The 18,001-nt window shown below is 44.1% G+C and overlaps 1 pseudogene; it reads right to left on the reverse strand.

Moving 5' to 3' along the window:
- Window positions 1-6,617: 6,617 nt before the first annotated feature.
- On the reverse strand, window positions 6,618-6,998 carry LOC118002814 (annotated as a pseudogene).
- Between the last annotated feature and the right edge of the window lie 11,003 nt (window positions 6,999-18,001).

Consider the following 18,001-nt stretch of genomic DNA (forward strand, 5'->3'; position numbering starts at 1 on the left):
CTCCCTCTCTGCTCTCTCTCTCAAGTAAATAAAATCTTTAAAAACAAAACAAAAAACAAAAAAACAGTGCTGAGAGTGGACATCCCAGCCGTGTTCCTGACCTTAGGGGAAAAGGCTCTCAGTTTTTCCCCATTGAGAATGATATTCACTGTGGGCTTTTCGTATATGGCTTTTATGATATTGAGGTATGTTCCCTCTATTCCTACACTGTGAAGAGTTTTAATCAAGAAAGGATGTGGTACTTTGTCAAATGCTTTTTTGGCATCTGTTAAGAGGATCATATGGTTCTTGTCCTTTCTTTTATTAATGTGGTGTATCACATTGATCGATTTGTGGATGTTGAACCACCCTTGCAGCCCAGGAATAAATCCCACTTGTTCATGGTGAATAATCCTTTTAATGTACTGTTGGATCCTATTGGCTAGTATCTTGGTGGAATTTTGGCATCCATGTTCATCAGGGATATTGGTCTGTAATTCTCCTTTTTGGTGGGGTACCTAATGTGTGTTTAAAAGTCCCATCCTCAGAGAAGCTTTGTCTGATGCCCTGGATCAGTTTAGGTGCCTCTGTTATCAAGTAGACCATGTTCTTCCTATTAGAGCATTTATTACAGTGGAAGTTACATGATTTTAAAAAATATATCTATCGCACTAAATTTAAGATCCACAAGGGTAGAAATAATGTCTGTTTATCACTGTATTCCCCAGTGCCTAGGATACTGCTTGGTACAGAGCAGGTGCTCAATAAATGTTTGCAGAGTGCATGAACATAGAAGGATTTAATGGAACTGCTTATAATCTAGTTGAAGAAAGACAAGGTTTTCACATGCAAAAGAGGCTCATGAGGCAAAGTTGGTAAGGAAGTGGTTAGACTATGTGACTTTTAAGTCGTATCTGATCTTGAGACTCTATGATTCTTTTTTTTTTTTTAAGATTTTATTTATTTGACAGAGAGAGACACAGTGAGAGAGGGAACACAAGCAGGGGGAGTGGGAGAGGGAGAAGCAGGCTTCCCACAGAGCAGGGAGCCTGATGCGGGGCTCGATCCCAGAACCCCAGGATCATGACCTGAGCCAAAGGCAGACGCTCAACAACTGAGCCACCCAGGCGCCCCGAGACTCTATGATTCTTATCATCATATCCGAGCTAATATAAGCACTCTATGCATTCTGAGGTAGTGGAGAGCAAAGGCATAATCAGGGTTGGCTATGGTTGATTTGGGAATATTTCTGAATTGAAATAGACTAACTTAAAGCAGGATTTCTCAATCTGGGTACCACTGGTACTTTGGGGCCAGATGATTCTTTGTGTGGGGGGGCTGTCCTGTGCACTGTAGGATATTTCGTAGCGTCCCTGGCCTCTATCAAGTAGCAACAAGATGTCAGTAGCAGCCCTTAGTTCTGACAACCAAAAATGTCTCCAGATATTATCAAATATTCTCTGGGCAGCAAAATCACCCCTGGATGAGAACCACTGACTTACAGGAGGAGAATACATTGGATTGCCTGAGGGAGACGCTTTCTAGAGGATGGCATTTATAGAGGCACTAATTTGGGAATGAGCAAACTGTGCTTAGGGAATGGCAAGATTCTCTTGGTTGGAATGGGAAGTGCTAGGATAGAACGTTGGTCAAGCTGGGGAAAAGAGCTGAATTCTGTTCATAAAGGGTTGTTTGGGGTCATCTTGAAAAAAATGCAAGTTCCGTGGAAGCAGTAAGTATGAAGTCTAGGGCAGCCTACTGATGATTTAATAAAGTGACAAAATGAGCTCCTTGGAGAATGGGTGGTGCTCCTTGCTGGACTGGGTGCCTCCCATCTGGGTCCCGGTGGCTCCCAAGTAACCCTGCATCATCAGAGCAGTTATATCCGGGAAGCATCTCTCAGACCGGACTGTAGCACAGTGCCTGCCCAGCACATTGATGAAGTTCATTAAATGAGCTTTTGGCTGGGCTGACCTGCGCAGGAGGAAGGAAAAAGCTGACAGAGAAGGCGAAAATCTTCCAGTTTGTTGGTTTGATGCATATCCAATTAAGTACTTAGAATGATATCAGTAAATCAGACACTTTTTTTTCTTCCAAACAGCTCCTTGCTAGTCATCAGATTTTCATACCTTCTGATTTCTATCTTTATCCCAGGCTGGAACAGAAAGAAGAAGATGATAATTTCTGGCTTCATTAGTCGTGACTATTAGGTGTTTAAGTATGACACATTTTTAATATTTTTTAAGTCAGGGGATGGTATCACTGAAACCTTTGTATTAAAAAAATGACTTTTCCTTTGCAAGATCCAGTGTAAGTAAAATATGCCACTATTTTTATTTTTACTTTTTTTTATTTTTTATTTTATTTTATTTTTTAAATGTATTTTTTAGATTTTTTTTTATTTATTTGACAGAGACACAGCGAGAGAGGGAACACAAGCAGGGGGAGTGGGAGAGGGAGAAGCAGGCTTCCTGCCGAGCAGGGAGCCCGATGCGGGGCTCGATCCCAGGACCCCGAGATCATGACCTGAGCCAAAGGCAGACGCTTAACGACTGAGCCACCCAGGCGCCCCTTTACTTTTTTTTTTAAAGATTTATTTATTTATTTATTTGTCAGAGAGAGAGAGAAAGAGAGCGCATGAGCAGGGGGAGTGGCAGGCAGAGGGAGAGGGAGAAGCAGGCTCCCCACTGAGCAAGGACCCTGATGCAGGGCTCGATCCCAGGACCCTGGGATCACGACCTGAGCTGAAGGCAGACGCTTAACCGACTGAACCACCCAGGTGTCCCAGTATGCCACTATTTTTAAAAATTAATTTTATTCTTTTTTTCTTTAATTTTTTTTTTAAGATTTTATTTTATTTATCTGACAGAGAGAGAGACAGTGAGAGAGGGAACACAAGCAGGGGTAGTAGGAGAAGGAGAAGCAGGCCTCCTGCGGAGCAGGGAGCCCGATGAAGGCTCGATCCCAGGACCCCGGGATCATGACCTGAGCCGAAGGCAGATGCTTAACGACTGAGCCACCCAGGCGCCCCTAATTTTATTCTTAATAGCAGTGACTTTGTGAAACTGTGTGCTTATTTTCCTGATGCTATTGCTGGTAAAATATTTTAAGAGCCCTTCATTCTTTTGTTTATTCTGTCAACAAACATTTGTTGAGAATGTGTTTTGTCCCAGGCATTGCAGGGGACATAAAGATGAAAAGGCCTATGGGGGGGGTGCCTGGGTGGCTAGTGGGTTAAGCATCTGCCTTTGGCTCAGGTCATGATCTCAGGGTCTTGGGATCAAGCCCCGCATCTGGGGAGCCTGCCTCTCCCTCTCTGCCTGCCCCTCTCCCCCAACCTGTGCCCTCTCACTCTCTCAAATAGATAAATAAAATCTTAAAAAAAAAAAAAAAAGATGAAAAGGTCTAGGGCTGATCCGTCAGGAGCTCACTGAATGGTGGGGCGACCATGACAGTGCAGCGACAGTGACAATGTAGATAGTAGGTGCTCCAGGGGAGGGGTGAGCTAGGTGCTGTGTCATTGTGGTGGGTGTGAGGGGGGAGGGCTACTTGGGGTCTGAAGGAGATAGAGAGGCAGCATGAAGGAGGAGACTGTGGAGCTGACCCTTGAAATGTGAACTGGAGTTCAGCAGGATGCAAGGGAGTGGGGACTCACGTGTTTCCTGGCAGAAGGAGTAACAGTGCTTTTATGTAGGCACAAGGGAGTGAGAGGGTGTGTTCCACAAAGAGTTGTACTCCTTCAGTATGTTGGGGAGAAACAGGGCCCAGGAGAACCTTGTCCGTCACGCTGAGATAATGAAGAATCCTGGAATGATTCTTAGAAAGCTCACTCCTGCAGTAGTGAGGAGGAAGGACTGGGTTCGGGGACAAGAGAGGGGGATGAGGTATGGAGGCTACTGCTGCTCATCTGCACAAAGTTGGGTGACACTGTGGGAGGTGCCTGAGGGAATATGCTATGCACTGCCTCCCCAGATTCCTGGGGGGGTGAAATACTTTTGTGACTCTGACAAGGGTGTTAGAATTCTCCAGTATGTGAACTGTTGATGTGCATGGTAAAATGTAGCCTGCGGTTCCATGTGTCCTGCAAGAACGTCACAGTTAAACATTATTTATTTATTTATTTTTAAGATTTTATTTATTTATTTGACAGAGAGAGAGAGAGAGACAGCGAGAGAGAGAACACAAGCAGGGGGAGTGGGAAAGGGAGAAGCAGGCTTCCCGCTGAGTAGGGAGCCCGATGCGGGGCTCGATCCCAGGACCCCGGGATCACGACCTGAGTCGAAGGCAGACGCTTAACGACTGAGCCACCCAGGCGCCCCTAAACATTATTTTTTAAGATTTATTTATTTGAGAGAGAGAGAGAGAGACAGAAAGTACAAGTGGGAGGAGCAGAGGGAGAAGGAGAGAGAATCTCAAGCAGACCCATGCTGAGCTCGATGTGGAGCTCGATCTCACGACCCTGAGATCACCACCTGAGCCAAAATCAAAAATCAGTCAGTTAACCGTCTGCACCACCCAGGCACCCCTACACATTAAAAAAAATTAAAAATTTTTGGGGCACCTGGGTGGCTCAGTTGTTAGGCGTCTACCTTCAGCTCAGGTCATGATCCCGGGGTCCTGGGATCAGGCCCTGCATCGGGCTCCCTTCTCAGTGGGGAGCCTGTTTCTCCCTCTGCCTGCTCTGCCTGCTTGTGCTCTCTATGTCAAATAAATTAAAAAAAAAATCTTAAAAATTAAATATTTTTTTTAAAGTAATCTCTAAACTCAGCATGGGGCTTGAACTCACAACCCTGAGATCAAGAGTCTCATGCTCTGGGTGCCTGGGTGGCTCAGTTGGTTAAGTGCCTTTGGCTCAGGTCATGATCCCAGGGTCCTGGGATTGAGTCCCGCATCAGGTTCCTTGCTCAGCAGGGAGTCTGCCTCTCCCTCTGCCCTTGCCCCTGCTCATGCTCACACACATTCTCTCTCTCTCTCTCACAAAAATAAATAAAATCTTTTTTTTTAAAGATTTTATTTATTTATTTGAGAGAGAGAATGAGAGACAGAGAGCATGAGAGGGGGGAGGGTCAGAGGGAGAAGCAGACTCCCTGCCGAGCAGGGAGCCCCATGCGGGACTCGATCCCGGGACTCCAGGATCATGACCTGAGCTGAAGGCAGTCGCTTAACCAACTGAGCCACCCAGGCGCCCCAAAATAAATAAAATCTTAAAAAAAAAAAAGAGTCTCATGCTCCACTGACTGAGCCAGCCGGGCGCCCCAACATTTTTCAATATAGAAAATGATGACCTGACTTCCCCCACCTTCTACCCAACCAGAAAACATGTTAATCATGTTGCACCTTTGGTTTATCCAGGTGAGAATCAATGGCTAACCTAAGTTAGGGACTCGAAAGAAAGGAATGAGGTAGCCAGGACAATGGAATCTTTCAGTGGTCAGGGAAAAGATTACAGATCTTGGCTCGGTCAGTAATTTATTTTATTTTACTTTATTTTTTAAGTTTTTTTAAATTTATTCATTTGAGACACAGAGATAGAGAGAGAGAGAGAGAGAGAGAGAATATGAGCAGGGGGAGAAGCAGAGGGAGAGGGAGAAGCAGGCCCCGCACTGAGCAGGGAGCCCGATGTGGGGCTTGATCCCGGGACCCTGGGATCATGACCTGAGCCGAAGGCAGATGCTTAACTAACTGAGCCACCCAGGCGCCCTTCGGTCAGTAATTTAAGGTGAAGGTAGAAGCAGAGGGAGTACCTAAGAAAATTCCTATATTTCTTGCTTTGTCACTAACTTTTAAAATTGCCTTCTGTGGGGTGCCTGGGTGGAACAGATGACTGAGTGTCATGATCTCGGAGTCTTGGGATGGAGCCCTGCGTCGTTGGGCTCTGTGCTCCATGGAGAGTCTGCTTGAGAGTCTCTCTCTCCCTCTCCCTCTCTCCCCACCCCTCCCTCTCATGTGCACACGCGCTCTCTCTCTAAAATAAATAAATCTTTAAAAGAATTGCCTTCTGAGACCTTTCATGGGCCAAGATCAGTGTCCTTCCTTTTTTACTCAGTCTATAGAGCATAAAGATGACTCATTTAGTCTACTTTTTACTCATTCCATAGTGCATGAACCAGTTTGGTAACCCACATGAATCATTAGGTCATCCTTTAATTGACTTTGGGATATTTACAACAAACGATCTACTTTCAAAGGATAAGGTTTATTACCCCCCAGTAAGGATTTGCAAGAGAACATGCCCAAGCTCTGCCCTGTTCTTTAAAATGTTTTCTTTTATCTGGAACTGGGAAAACATATCATAACTGGAAAGATTTAGTGCAAACTGAGCTAGTATGTTTGGTATTTTGAAGAGGCTTGGGCCTTTCATGTTTTCAATGCCTCTGGCTCAGGCAGGTTCTTCTGTCTGGACTGTCCCCACATGTTCCCTCCAGCCCCCCATTTTCCAACTTCAGGCTGGGGAATCATAACACACCCTTTGAGGCCCAGGTCAAGTATTGCCCCTTCTGCTTTACTGACACCCTCTCATGGCAGGCAGGAAAAATCACTGCCTCTTCTGGACTGTTTTCTCCAGTACACTGTGTGCTCTTTTTTTTTTTTTTTTTTTTTTTTAACAAATCTACACCTTTATTTACTTTTCATTAAATTTAAATCCTTGAGGGGTACAGTATCACATGGATTCTGTGGCCAATGGCTTTAGCAGGAAGGTTGCTTCAGAATTTGGCACGAACCATGCCACTGTTACCATGAGCACGAGTTACTTTTCCCCAGATTACTCTGGTTTTGTTTGGTTTGCCACCAGGAGTCACTGTGTTGTTCTTTGCTTTGTACACATAAGCACATCTCTTGCCTAGATAGAATTCAGTTTCATCTCGAGCATAAACACATTCGATTTTAAGAAGAGCTGTGTGCTCCCTCTGGTTCTGAAGACCCCGCTTATAGCCAGCAAAAATGGCCTTGGACCACAGCCTTCCAGACATTATTTGGCGTTATAGGAGTCCTGTTCCCAGCAGGCCTCCTCAGACCCCAAGATGGCGGAAAAAGCCACTGCATGCTCTTTTAACAGAGGCTCCATAGGCCCATCTTTGAGTTGCCGTAATTCACGTACCTGGAAACAGCATAAGTTTAATTCATTTGGTTGAGGTGTCCAGGATTCAGAAATGTAGTAACCAGTGTTCTCTCTGCCTGGGAAAGTTGGAACCCAGAGCCCACCACGAAGAGGCTACATGAGGGTGCCCCGCCAGGGGGCAGGACCCCCTGGTCCCAGGCAGCAGCAATAGGTGGGCATCAGGGAGGACTGACATGAAAGCAGGATGGGGCTGGGGTTCAGGGCCAGGATCATTGGAAGGCCTGGAGGGACAAGGTAGACAGGGACCAAGACAGGGACTTGGCATGGCGTTGGGGGAGTGGGAGAAGGAAACACGCCACTGAGATGGTTTCAGAGGAGGCTTAGGGACCAGAGCTAAGGCATGACCCAAAATCAAGAAAAAAATCAAGCGACCAGCCAAACTGTTAGTTAGCATAGACTGCCGCTGTCACCTCATTCTTGAAGAGCAGGGAATTATTACATTTGAGAAGGGAAACTTAAGCTGGGTCTGGAAGAACATGAGTTGGACGTTTAGAGGTGAGTGGGAAAGAAATTCCAGGCGTAAAGGTGGGAGCAAGCAGGTAGTGTTTGTACATGGAGAGGCCATTTGTGAGTGTGGGATCACCAGCAGGTGTGGGCACTAGAGGAACCAGGAGGGTGCAGTCCAACTATGGAGATTCAGGAAAACACGACAAAGGAGTTTGTGCCAAATGCAGAAGGAAATAAGAGGACCCCTATGCTTTCTGAGTAGAAAAAAGAGTGATAAGGACAGCCATGTGCTGGGGGGATGGTGTGCGTGGTTGACTGAAGCCTAGGAATCCTGGAGTCCTGGAATGGCCTGGAGACTTTGATAATCAAGTCTGAGCTGAAGGTGAGGTAGGACAGGCTGCCGTTAGGTTTTCAACTCAAATCTCAGTTGGTGTGTGTGTTGCTGGGGGTACTAGAAACCACCATCTACACAGGTTCCATCTTCCCGGAACAGAGGATTTATTTGGGAGATTTTGGGGGAAAATACTCGTATACTTTTATATTGAAGCAAATGCAGGGGTGCCTGGGTGGCTCAGTCAGTTAAGTGTCTACCTGCTGCCTTGGCTCAGGTCGTGATCTCGGGGTCCTGAGATTGAGCCCCGTATCAGCTCCCTGCTCGGCAGGGAGTCTGTTTCTCCCTCTGCCTCTGCCCCTCTCCGTTGTGCTTTCTCTCAAATAAGTAAATAAAATCTAAAAAAAGAGAAACAAATGCAGATAGACGGTTTTGAGTAGAATGCCAATTTAGAGTGGGGTTTCAAACAAATGTTGTGCCAATGTGTTCTGGCTGGCCCCTCTCTCACCTCAGGGGTGAACTTGCCTCCCCCCACCTCCGCCGCACCTCAGTGGTAAAGGGTGGAGAGGGCAGGTGAGATAGTCTCCGTGGGGTGCTGGGAGAGTTAAGGAAACTCACAGACTTGTGATGGGGATGCCCTAAGGTCCATGGCTCCCACCGACTGGGGCAGCGGGGCCAGGAATCCCTCTCTATTTCGTGTCAACTTTTCTCCCACTGTCATTGGGTCAGCAGCCCTCCACTGAAGGTAAAAAAAGGACACTCTCCACTTTCCACATCACCCATGAGTGTCGTTTTCATGCCATCCCTGGATATTAATTTATGCCACATTAAAAGCTTTGGCTACTTTATGTGTTGGAGGAATGGGAGTTTTTAGGTATCCAAAATTCCTATTACTCAAGACTTACCCTTGTGGACCTAGAAATAGATGTGGAAAGGATTGTTCATGTAAACAGGCATAGTCAAGGAGTCATACAGTTATGAACTGTAAGTTTGTCCTGGATCACTTAGAGACCTAGAACAAAATGGCTGGAGCGACGTAGTTAAAATGAGAATAATTTGAAGGATAGCAGATTGTAGGACATACACTTATTTTACCCATGTTTTTCTTTTTTTTTAAATTTAAATTCAGTTAATTAACATATAGTGTATTATTAGTTTCAGAGGTAGGGGTCAGTGATTCATCAGTCTTATACCCAGTGCTCATTACATCACGCGCCCTCCTTAATGTCCATCACCCAGTTACCCCATCCCTCCTCCTCCCCCTCCAGCAATCCTCAGTTTGTTTCCTATGATTAAGAGTCTCTATGGTTTGTCTCCCTCTCCAATTTCATCTTGTTTTATTTTTCCCTCCCTACCCCTATGATCCTCTGTTTTGTTTCTTAAATTCCAGATATGAGTGAGATCATATGATACTTGTCTTTCTCTGATTGACTTATTTCGCTTAGCATAACACTCTCTAGTTCCATCCATGTCATTGGCAAATGGCAAGATTTCATTTTTTTATGGCTGCATAATATTCCTTTGTATATATATACCACATCTTCTTTATCCATTCATCTGTCATTGGACATCTGGGCTCTTTCCATAGTTTGGCTATTGTTTACCCATATTTTTCTAAAAACTTCAACCTTTCTGTCCTCTCCCTCTACTATATAAATGATCACCATTGTGTTACGTGCTTTTAAGAAAAGCTAAAGAATATAGGAACATGTAAAGTAAAAAGTGGCCTCTTTTCCTTCTTCCTGCAGTCTTCCTTTTCTCAGGGTTAGCTGCTGTAACTGTTGTGTATTTTTTAAAGACATACTATGGGATTACCGGGCTACCAGGTAATTTTCCAGCTTCTAGGAGACTACAGGGAATATGGTAGACAAGATTGTAGACCTTCTAGATTTTTCTCGTTACAAACATGCATCCATTCAGCTGTCAGCACCTCAAAAGAGGTGCTCTATTATCACCGCCTTTGTTCGAGACATTGTTTCAGGCATTGGGGTACCTCCGTGTACAAGCAGGCAGGTATCCTGTTCTGCAAGTCTTTTCTCTTTAGTTGTATCTCTTAGACATCATTCTATTTTAGTCTGAAATGGATCCTACTCATTCCTTTCAAAAGCTAGTCCATTGGATGACTGTATCATAATTTGTCTAATCCCCTATATGAGCACATTTATACTTGTGGCCTAGTTTTTCACTGTTACAAACATAATACCAGGGACATTTTCCGGTTCTTAGTAGCTATTGCAAGCAGTCCTGCCTGCTAGGTAGAGGTGGTCTGGTAAGCTATGACTGTGGGGGGAATGCCAGCCCCTGGGCCTGGCTTTTTAAGAAGGGCCACCAGATTTCCTGAATAATAGTGACTTGGGAGGAGCCACAGGGTTGGCCAGAGGCCCAAGTGAAGAGGCAGATCTTTGGAGGATTTTTCAGTGAAATGCCACTGGGAGATGTGACATCTCACCTGTGTTCTTACCCAGCCCAGAGCAGCTGCAGAAATCCCTGTGTTCTCTTTGTGCCTGGATTCCTGGCGGGAGCTGCTGAAGGGGCAGGTAATGTGTGATAGTTGGCACCTGGGAAACCTGAGTCAGTCTTCATGGATGAGGCTGGCAGCCACATCCTGGGTCCTGTAAACAATGCTCATGGACATTTGCTTCTCCTTGTGGCTTTATTTCCTTAGGGCAAATTCCCATAAGTGAAATTTCTGGTTCTCACATAGATGGCCCAAATCACCCTCTTTTGGAGGTTGTAACAATTTACACCCTCATTAAGAGGGATTAAAGTCTTCTCCCACCCCCAATCCCCACCTATGATAACACTGGCTATCAGTCTTTATAGGTTGTATTTCTTTCGTGGAACACTTTTTCATTTCTTTTCTCCCTTTAAAAATATAGTTTATCTTTTTTCTTTTTTTTTAAGGATGTAAAGTGGATTTTACTGAAGATTCTATAGAGAGAAGGATTTATATCACTAGCTTATCTTTTTTATTGTTGACTTGTAAGAATTCTTTGTGTATTATTAGGCAAATTGGTTCTTTGTCATATATGCTGCAAATATTATGAAGGAAAAATTATAATTGGTAACTAAACCAGATTATTTTAATGACTATCCTTCAGTTTCTTTTCCTTTTCTATAACTTTCTCCTGTTTCTTCTGTAGTGTAATCGTGTTTAATGTATTTTTCATTGTATTTGAAATAGAGCATTATAAAGATATTAAGTCATACTCAATATGCAAAGTTTGAAACAATGAAATTCCTCCAAAATTAAAAAATAATCAAGAATCATATATTCTAAAAGAAGTTGGCTTAGTAAATGCCATTTAAGTATTGCTACATGACATTTCTTCTTTAGAAGATAAGCAAAAATAAAGGCCACCCTGTGTCAGGCTCTGTCTGGAATTAATGTTTTAAATTATATAAAGTCTTCAGGAACACATCCCCTGCATAAAATCCAACAGCACTGTATCCTAAATCACATTTTATTTCTTTAAAAAAGGAATATCTTATGAATCTCTTAAGCTTCTCTTAGTTTTGAATTTTGGGAGAAAGATTTATTTTTTTTTCCTTCCTCTGCTTATCTACAGACTTTGAGACAACTCTGACATGTCTTCAGAATGTGTTGATACTGGTTGAATTTCAGTATTAATAGTCAACTAGCTTAAGGATTTATTTTGGTAGTACATCAGAGACACCGAAGATTCCTAGAACTTCTTAGGGCAATGTCAGATAATCCAGCTTTTATTGTACAAATAATTTATAAAATTATAATGAAATGACATAATAATTCAAGGCAGCTGCTCCTAAATCCCTGGCCTGAGTAATATATCCTCCAAATGGGACTGAAATTCAGCAGTAGGAAGCTCAGCATTCTAGCATAATCAACAGAAAACACCAATTAGCTTTTACGAGCAGATGTGCATTTTGAGCAAATAGTTGGAAACCACCGCCACCTTAAGTTTTGGACAAGCTCTTCCAGGACCTTAAGTTAATTATGTCTGGATTAAATAGCACAGTCCAAAGCCTATTTGATGTAATTTCCAGAGTCATAAAGGGGAAGTTATTTTACTTTATCAAATGATTATTTTGTAGAATCTTGTCTTACAGGTGAACTACTAATCAGTTCAAATATCTTCCTAAGTAGTCAAATCCCCTGCATGTGAATTTTAGACTTTAAAAGTACAGCATCCTAGGGGCACCTGGGTGGCTCAGTTGGTTAAGCGTCTGCCTTTGGCTCAGGTCATGATCTAAGGGTCCTGATGATGAGGGAGCAGAAGGCAAGCTGAGGACAAAGCAGAAGCTGACACCCCACAACCCTCCCCCTCCATGGGATATTTGTGACATTCCTCAGGCACTGCTGGCTGCTCTAAAGGGAAAACAAGTAGTTAACTTGTAGAGATCACAATCCTGCAAGACCTGAGTCTCCCACTTTACAAATGTCCTAGTGATTTACAAGGAAGAAGCTTTCTTATCAATAGCCTAACTTCCAAAGACCCATAACTCAGTTTCCCGAAGCCCTAACATCACCCTCCCCTCCATAAAATTGAGGGAGGCTGAGGCAGAAGGAAATGCAAATAAAATTGAATTTCTTTTAAACCTACAGCCCATTGATAAGGATGTGTGATAGGAGGAATGTAACATTCCTCCAGGAAGCTCCCAGCTATCTTACTGTTAATGCCTTACTAGAAGGAAAAACAAACTTTTTTTTTTGAAGATTTTATTTATTTATTTGACAGAGAGAGACAGCGAGAGAGGGAACACAAACAGGGGGAGTGGGAGAGGGAGAAGCAGCCTTCCTGTTAGCGGGGAGCCCGATGTGGGGCTCGATCCCAGGACCCTGGGATCATGACCTGAGCCGAAGGCAGACGCTTAAGACTGAGCCACCCAGGTGCCCCAGGAAAACAAACCTTAACTGGACAAATAGCAAAGCCTCCGGTATCCTGTGTCCTCCTTTAATACATGAAAGTTCTTTCAAAACCTCCCTTTTTCCTTACCTCCCCCAACCCCATAGTATAGAATCAGCCACCCCTCACAACCCCGGGGCAGCAGCTTTTCCTGCCCACGGGTCCTGTCCCCATGCTTTAATAAATCACCATTTTGCACCAAAGACATCTCAAGAATTCTTTCTTGGTCATCGGCTCCGAACCTCATCTATATTCCCAAACCACATCACTGGGATCGAGCCCCATGTTGGGTTCCCTGCTCAGTGGGGAGTCGGCTTTGCCCTCTCCCTCTGCCTGTCTCTCCCCTGCTCTCTCCCTCTCTCTTTCTCAAACAAATAAATAACATCTTTTTTAAAAAAGTACAGCATCCTAGAACTGTTGATCACCTATCAAAATGATTCACTGAACAGCAAAATTGTAAGGTAAATTATTTTAAGGTATATACCACATCTTCTTTATCCATTCATGTGTTGATGGACATCTGGGCTCTTTCCATAGTTGGGCTATTGTGGACATTGCTGCTATAAACATTGGGGTGCAGGTGTCTCTTCGGATCACTACATTTGTATCTTTGGGGTAAATACCCAGTAGTGTAACTGCTGGGTTGTAGGGTAGCTCTATTTTCAACTTTTTGAGGAACCTCCATACTGTTTTCCGGCATGGGGCCTGCTATTTATTTGAGACCTAAAGGAGACTAAGCATGAAATCACCTTTGTGTTTGTACTTGGCAATCAGGCAGAATGAGTTGGAGGAAGTAGGACCTGTTAATGTGAGACTTGTTGAAGTGGGGCCTCTTGTTTCTATATATTCGCTAAAGAGACAGGCAGGTTTGCAACTGATGACCTCTGAAAGGGCACATTGGGCCCTTGCTCTTGGATCTCCCTGTAGGATCTTCCCCTTGCAGCCAGATACTGCTCCCTGCTTTCCTCTTCTCCCAGTAGCCTCGGTGCCTCAGCTTCCACAGCTTTCTCCACACCCCTAGCCTCCTTGCCTCCTTGTTTCCTTGCCTACTTAGCTTCTGACTTCTCAAGACTCAGCTTCCTCGGTTCTCATCTCCTTTCATTCTGCATCTCCCTCCCCAAGACCCCCTCTTTGGTTGGTCTGGGATGTGGATGAACTCTTCTCATTTACTTCTGATGGGAGGAGCGTAAGATCATGCCACCCTTCTAGTCCCACAGGTCTGTGGACCTGCATGTGGGGGGCATGGCTTCGTAAGGGAGAGCAAGCTTTCATTTCCTTGAAGACCTGAGGTCAGAGTAGGGACTGATGGTGCTGACCATAAGGGATGGTGGGGGAAACTCCTCACTTCCTGCTGCTCATCTCCCAGGAAACCACCTAGAGCATTGGCATCTGGACTACATGTCAGCCGATAACAGGGTTCCTGATCTACCAGTGCCGCCTCATTTGCTCCTTGGCATTTCCCAGAAGTTTCCAGTAGTCAGTCAACTGGTGCCAAACACAGTGGGAGTATTACAAATCAGGCCTTGGTGCCTAGCACCTAGTAACCATTCAGTAAGGATTTGTTAAATACATGTTTGGATATAGTGGTTAGATCAACTTTCTTGTAGCTCCTTTATCTTCAATCAAATTACTTGCCATAATTAGCCACATTTTAACCAAATGATAAGGCGTATTTACCTTGGGAAACTGAATAAAAGAAACCTCATTTAAAATGGAGTTGGGAGGCCAGAAGGGGAGCCCTCGGGTCCTACCACTGATTGCAGCCCTTTGTAGACCCATCAGGAAGAGATGTACCTTGCATTCTCAACAGGAGGAAGCCTACTTTACTACCCCGGAAAGAGAAAGAAAGGTTGTCTCCTTGTCCAGCAATGGCCCCCACAACGCAAGACTGTCACAGCTGGGCCAATGAAAAGCCACTACACTTCCAACTCAAAGTTTACGTTAGTGGACTTTTGTTTATAACAGCCCTTCCCAACTCCCCCCTTCGCTCTATAAAAGAGCATTACTGTCCTTTGTTCTCTGAACTTGCCTGTGGCTTTTGCTATAGCTTGCTTGTCCTGAATTGTAATTCCTGTTATTCCCAAATAAACTCATTTTGCTGATAAAATTTGCTTTTAAGGTTGGCAACTTTTACACATAACATTGCTGAAGGAAACTCCAAAATTCATTCTACCCCATTTGGAAGCACATCCATTTGCTGAACTCTCTTATTCCACAGAAACAATCCATTTGAATAAATTATGTATGGCGGAAATGTTGGTAGTCATTCTATCATAAATAAATGTTTACTTTCTTTGTGCCTTTCTGTATTTTCTATAATAAAAAATGCACAAAGGTTTTACCGAGCATTTACTGTGTTTTGAGACACTGAGCGACATGTTTGGAGGGTTTTCCTTCATTTATGTACTCAAATTGGCTAGCCTCGGTTGAACCCTTTCCTCCCATGCCAGCCCACCATACCAGTACTTTCTCTACCCTGGGGACCAGCTCTCACCCCTGCTGTCTCCAGAGCCCATCTGCTTTTCACCTTCTTTTCTTTCTCCTTTTCCTACAAATGTTTCCCTCATTGTTCCTGGAATAGCTCAGCCTGCAGAGGCTCTGCCCAGCCCCTGCAGGAGAGACTTGGGCCAAGAACCCCGAGGTTACTGTGGCTGCTGGTCCAGGAATATCATGAAAACCTAGTGGGCAGGACGGATCCCATGTTTCACTGCCATTATGTTCTTCCTGTCTCTTTGGCTGGGCCATGAACTCCTTAAATGCTGGCTCTGTATGACCTGCCCTACCACTCCCATGGCCCCTGGCAAAGGGAGGTACTCACTACGGTGAGACTTAATTGTTAACATTCTTTCTGAAGGACATATGGACATGTTTCTTATTAGACCATAAACTCTGAGGGCAGAGGCTGTGTCATGTTGGTCTTTCTGTGACCCCACACATTGTGGGCATATAGCAGTGGGAGGTGAGTGAATGGGTTGGTAAATGACTGGCTCATTAAAAAATTTTTTTTAAATTTTTAAAAAAGATTTTTATTTATTTATTTGTCAGAGAGAGATGCAGAGAGAAAGGGAACACAAGCAGGGGGAGTGGGAGAGGGAGAAGCAGGCTTCCCGCAGAGCAGGGAGGCTCGATCCCAGGACCCTGGGACCATGACCCAAGCCGAAGGCAGATGCTTAATGACTGAGCCACCCAGGCGCCCCATGACTCATTTTAACTGAAAGGATGATTTAAGTGAAAACATTCAGGAGGTAAAAAACATGGGATAATTTCTTGAAAACGTGTCATTCTTTTCTCATAAATTAAAAGGATTTTCAGGATGAAAGTTTTCTTGGAACTCAAGTACGTAGTTAGCAAGCAGGAATAGCCAGTGGTAGCTGGTAAGCCAAGTTGGGATGACAGTAATCCGTTTGTTATCTTGATAGAGTGAAGTTGTGTGTGGATCTCTAAAATGGCAGATCCGACCAAAGAAGGCAAACCTGAGATACTTGGGAGAAGGACTCCATATTACTTAGGGACAGAAATCAGGGGTGGGGAGAAGAGAGGGGAATTAAAACTGGTACAAGGTTTCTGCCCTGGAGATTGAGATACTTTTTGCCTTTAACAGAGATTAAGAAAGTGAGGTAAGAAAGAAGGTGCAGATTAGTTTGGACTTGAATTGGTCTCTGAACTCCAGCGTCCATAATTATTAAATAGGGGTTGTGCTTGCTCTTTCTGAGGAAATGAGATGATGTGAAAGCACTTTGAAATTTGAAAAGGGAAGGACTAGACAATTATGTTAATGATAACCTTTATTATTATTTTAATTATATTTAGATATATTCTGCCAGCAGTTAGAATAAAGACTTGAAGTGACATTTGGGATCTAAGTGGGATGAGGCGACTGAGGAAGCAGGCATCAATGGAGAGAGCTAGAGGGGTCAGCAAGTCTTTAGGGATGGGAGAGAAAATAGGGTTTATCAAAGAGTACTCTGTGAGAACTCCCCAGAGAAGGTTGGATAAGGCAGGGTGGTAGAAACCAAGACTGTGGAGGAGTTTTTGAAGCTGGAAATGTTCAGCAGTGTCAAATGCTACAGAGAGAGAGGCTGAGTAAGAAGAGGAATGATTAATTTGCATTGGATTTGGTAAACTTGAGTAACCTGTCTTAGTGGAGGGTGGGGGGTAGAGGTAGAGCCCAGACTCTATATTTTGGAGGGGTGGGTGAGAATAGGTGTTGAGATACTGGAAGAGAGGAAGTGATGGCCCAGGGTATCACCACAACTTAACAGCAAAGGGAAGATAGCTTGATAGATTTTTTTATACTATTATTCCAAAAAGGATTTGAGGGGAAAAATAGGGGAAGAATGATTGCCTGAGAATGTAATGGAGGGTGCAGGGAAGCTGGGGGTGTGGGGAGAGAGGAGACTCCTGAGGAGCTGTGACAAAGAGTGACATTCAAAGTCTAAGTGGACAGAGTAGCTTTACAGATTAGGTATGACTCTATTACACTTGATCTTAGCCAAGAGGCCGAGAAGCAATTGAAGCTAAGAGGAACTCTGATCCAATTCTCACAGCCGCTATTAGGATTGTTCCCTCCCCACCAACCGTCTTGCTTCTTTGTTTCTCCCTTGTACTCAGCCAGCAAGACTCCACCTTGGAGCAAGTCTCCTAATTCATCCTCTCCAGTTCTTTATCAGGGTCCTTGTGGATCGCTGGTGAAAATTATATGATTTTTTTGCTTGCCAATCCCTAAGAAGCTTTAGAGAGCTTCTCCCACTCCTTTTTCTTTTTCAAACCTTCCACCTCAATATCTTGCTCACTCTCAACAGAGGACCTTACTTTAGAAAAGGCCTTTCTTTTTCTCTAAGAAAACTGAGGCTGCAAAGTAGGGAGTTCCTTAACTTACTCTTTTGTGTTTATGTCCCTCTGACTCCCAGCTTTCCCTCCTTCCCCTCTCAGGAAAAGAGCTATTGGCTCCAGTTTCTTCAAGCTTTAGATCTGATCCCCCAGCTCACCATCTTCACCTGTATCTTTAAGCCCATAAACTTGCTCACACCTCTCCCATCTGAAAATCAAACCAAACAAAATCAAACCAAACCAAAATCAAACCAAACAAAAACCCTTGCTACCATCCTATCTTTTTCTCTTCACAGGCAAGCTTCCTGCAAAGATAAATCTGATTAGCTCACTTCTCTTCTGACTTCCCCCGCTCGCTCTCTAATCCGGTTTTTGCCCTTATCATTCCACAATGAATGAGTCATCAAT

Source organism: Mirounga leonina, unplaced genomic scaffold, assembly GCF_011800145.1.
Source record: "Mirounga leonina isolate KUSES-001 unplaced genomic scaffold, KU_Mleo_1.0 Mir_83, whole genome shotgun sequence".
Lineage (NCBI taxonomy): Eukaryota > Metazoa > Chordata > Mammalia > Carnivora > Phocidae > Mirounga > Mirounga leonina.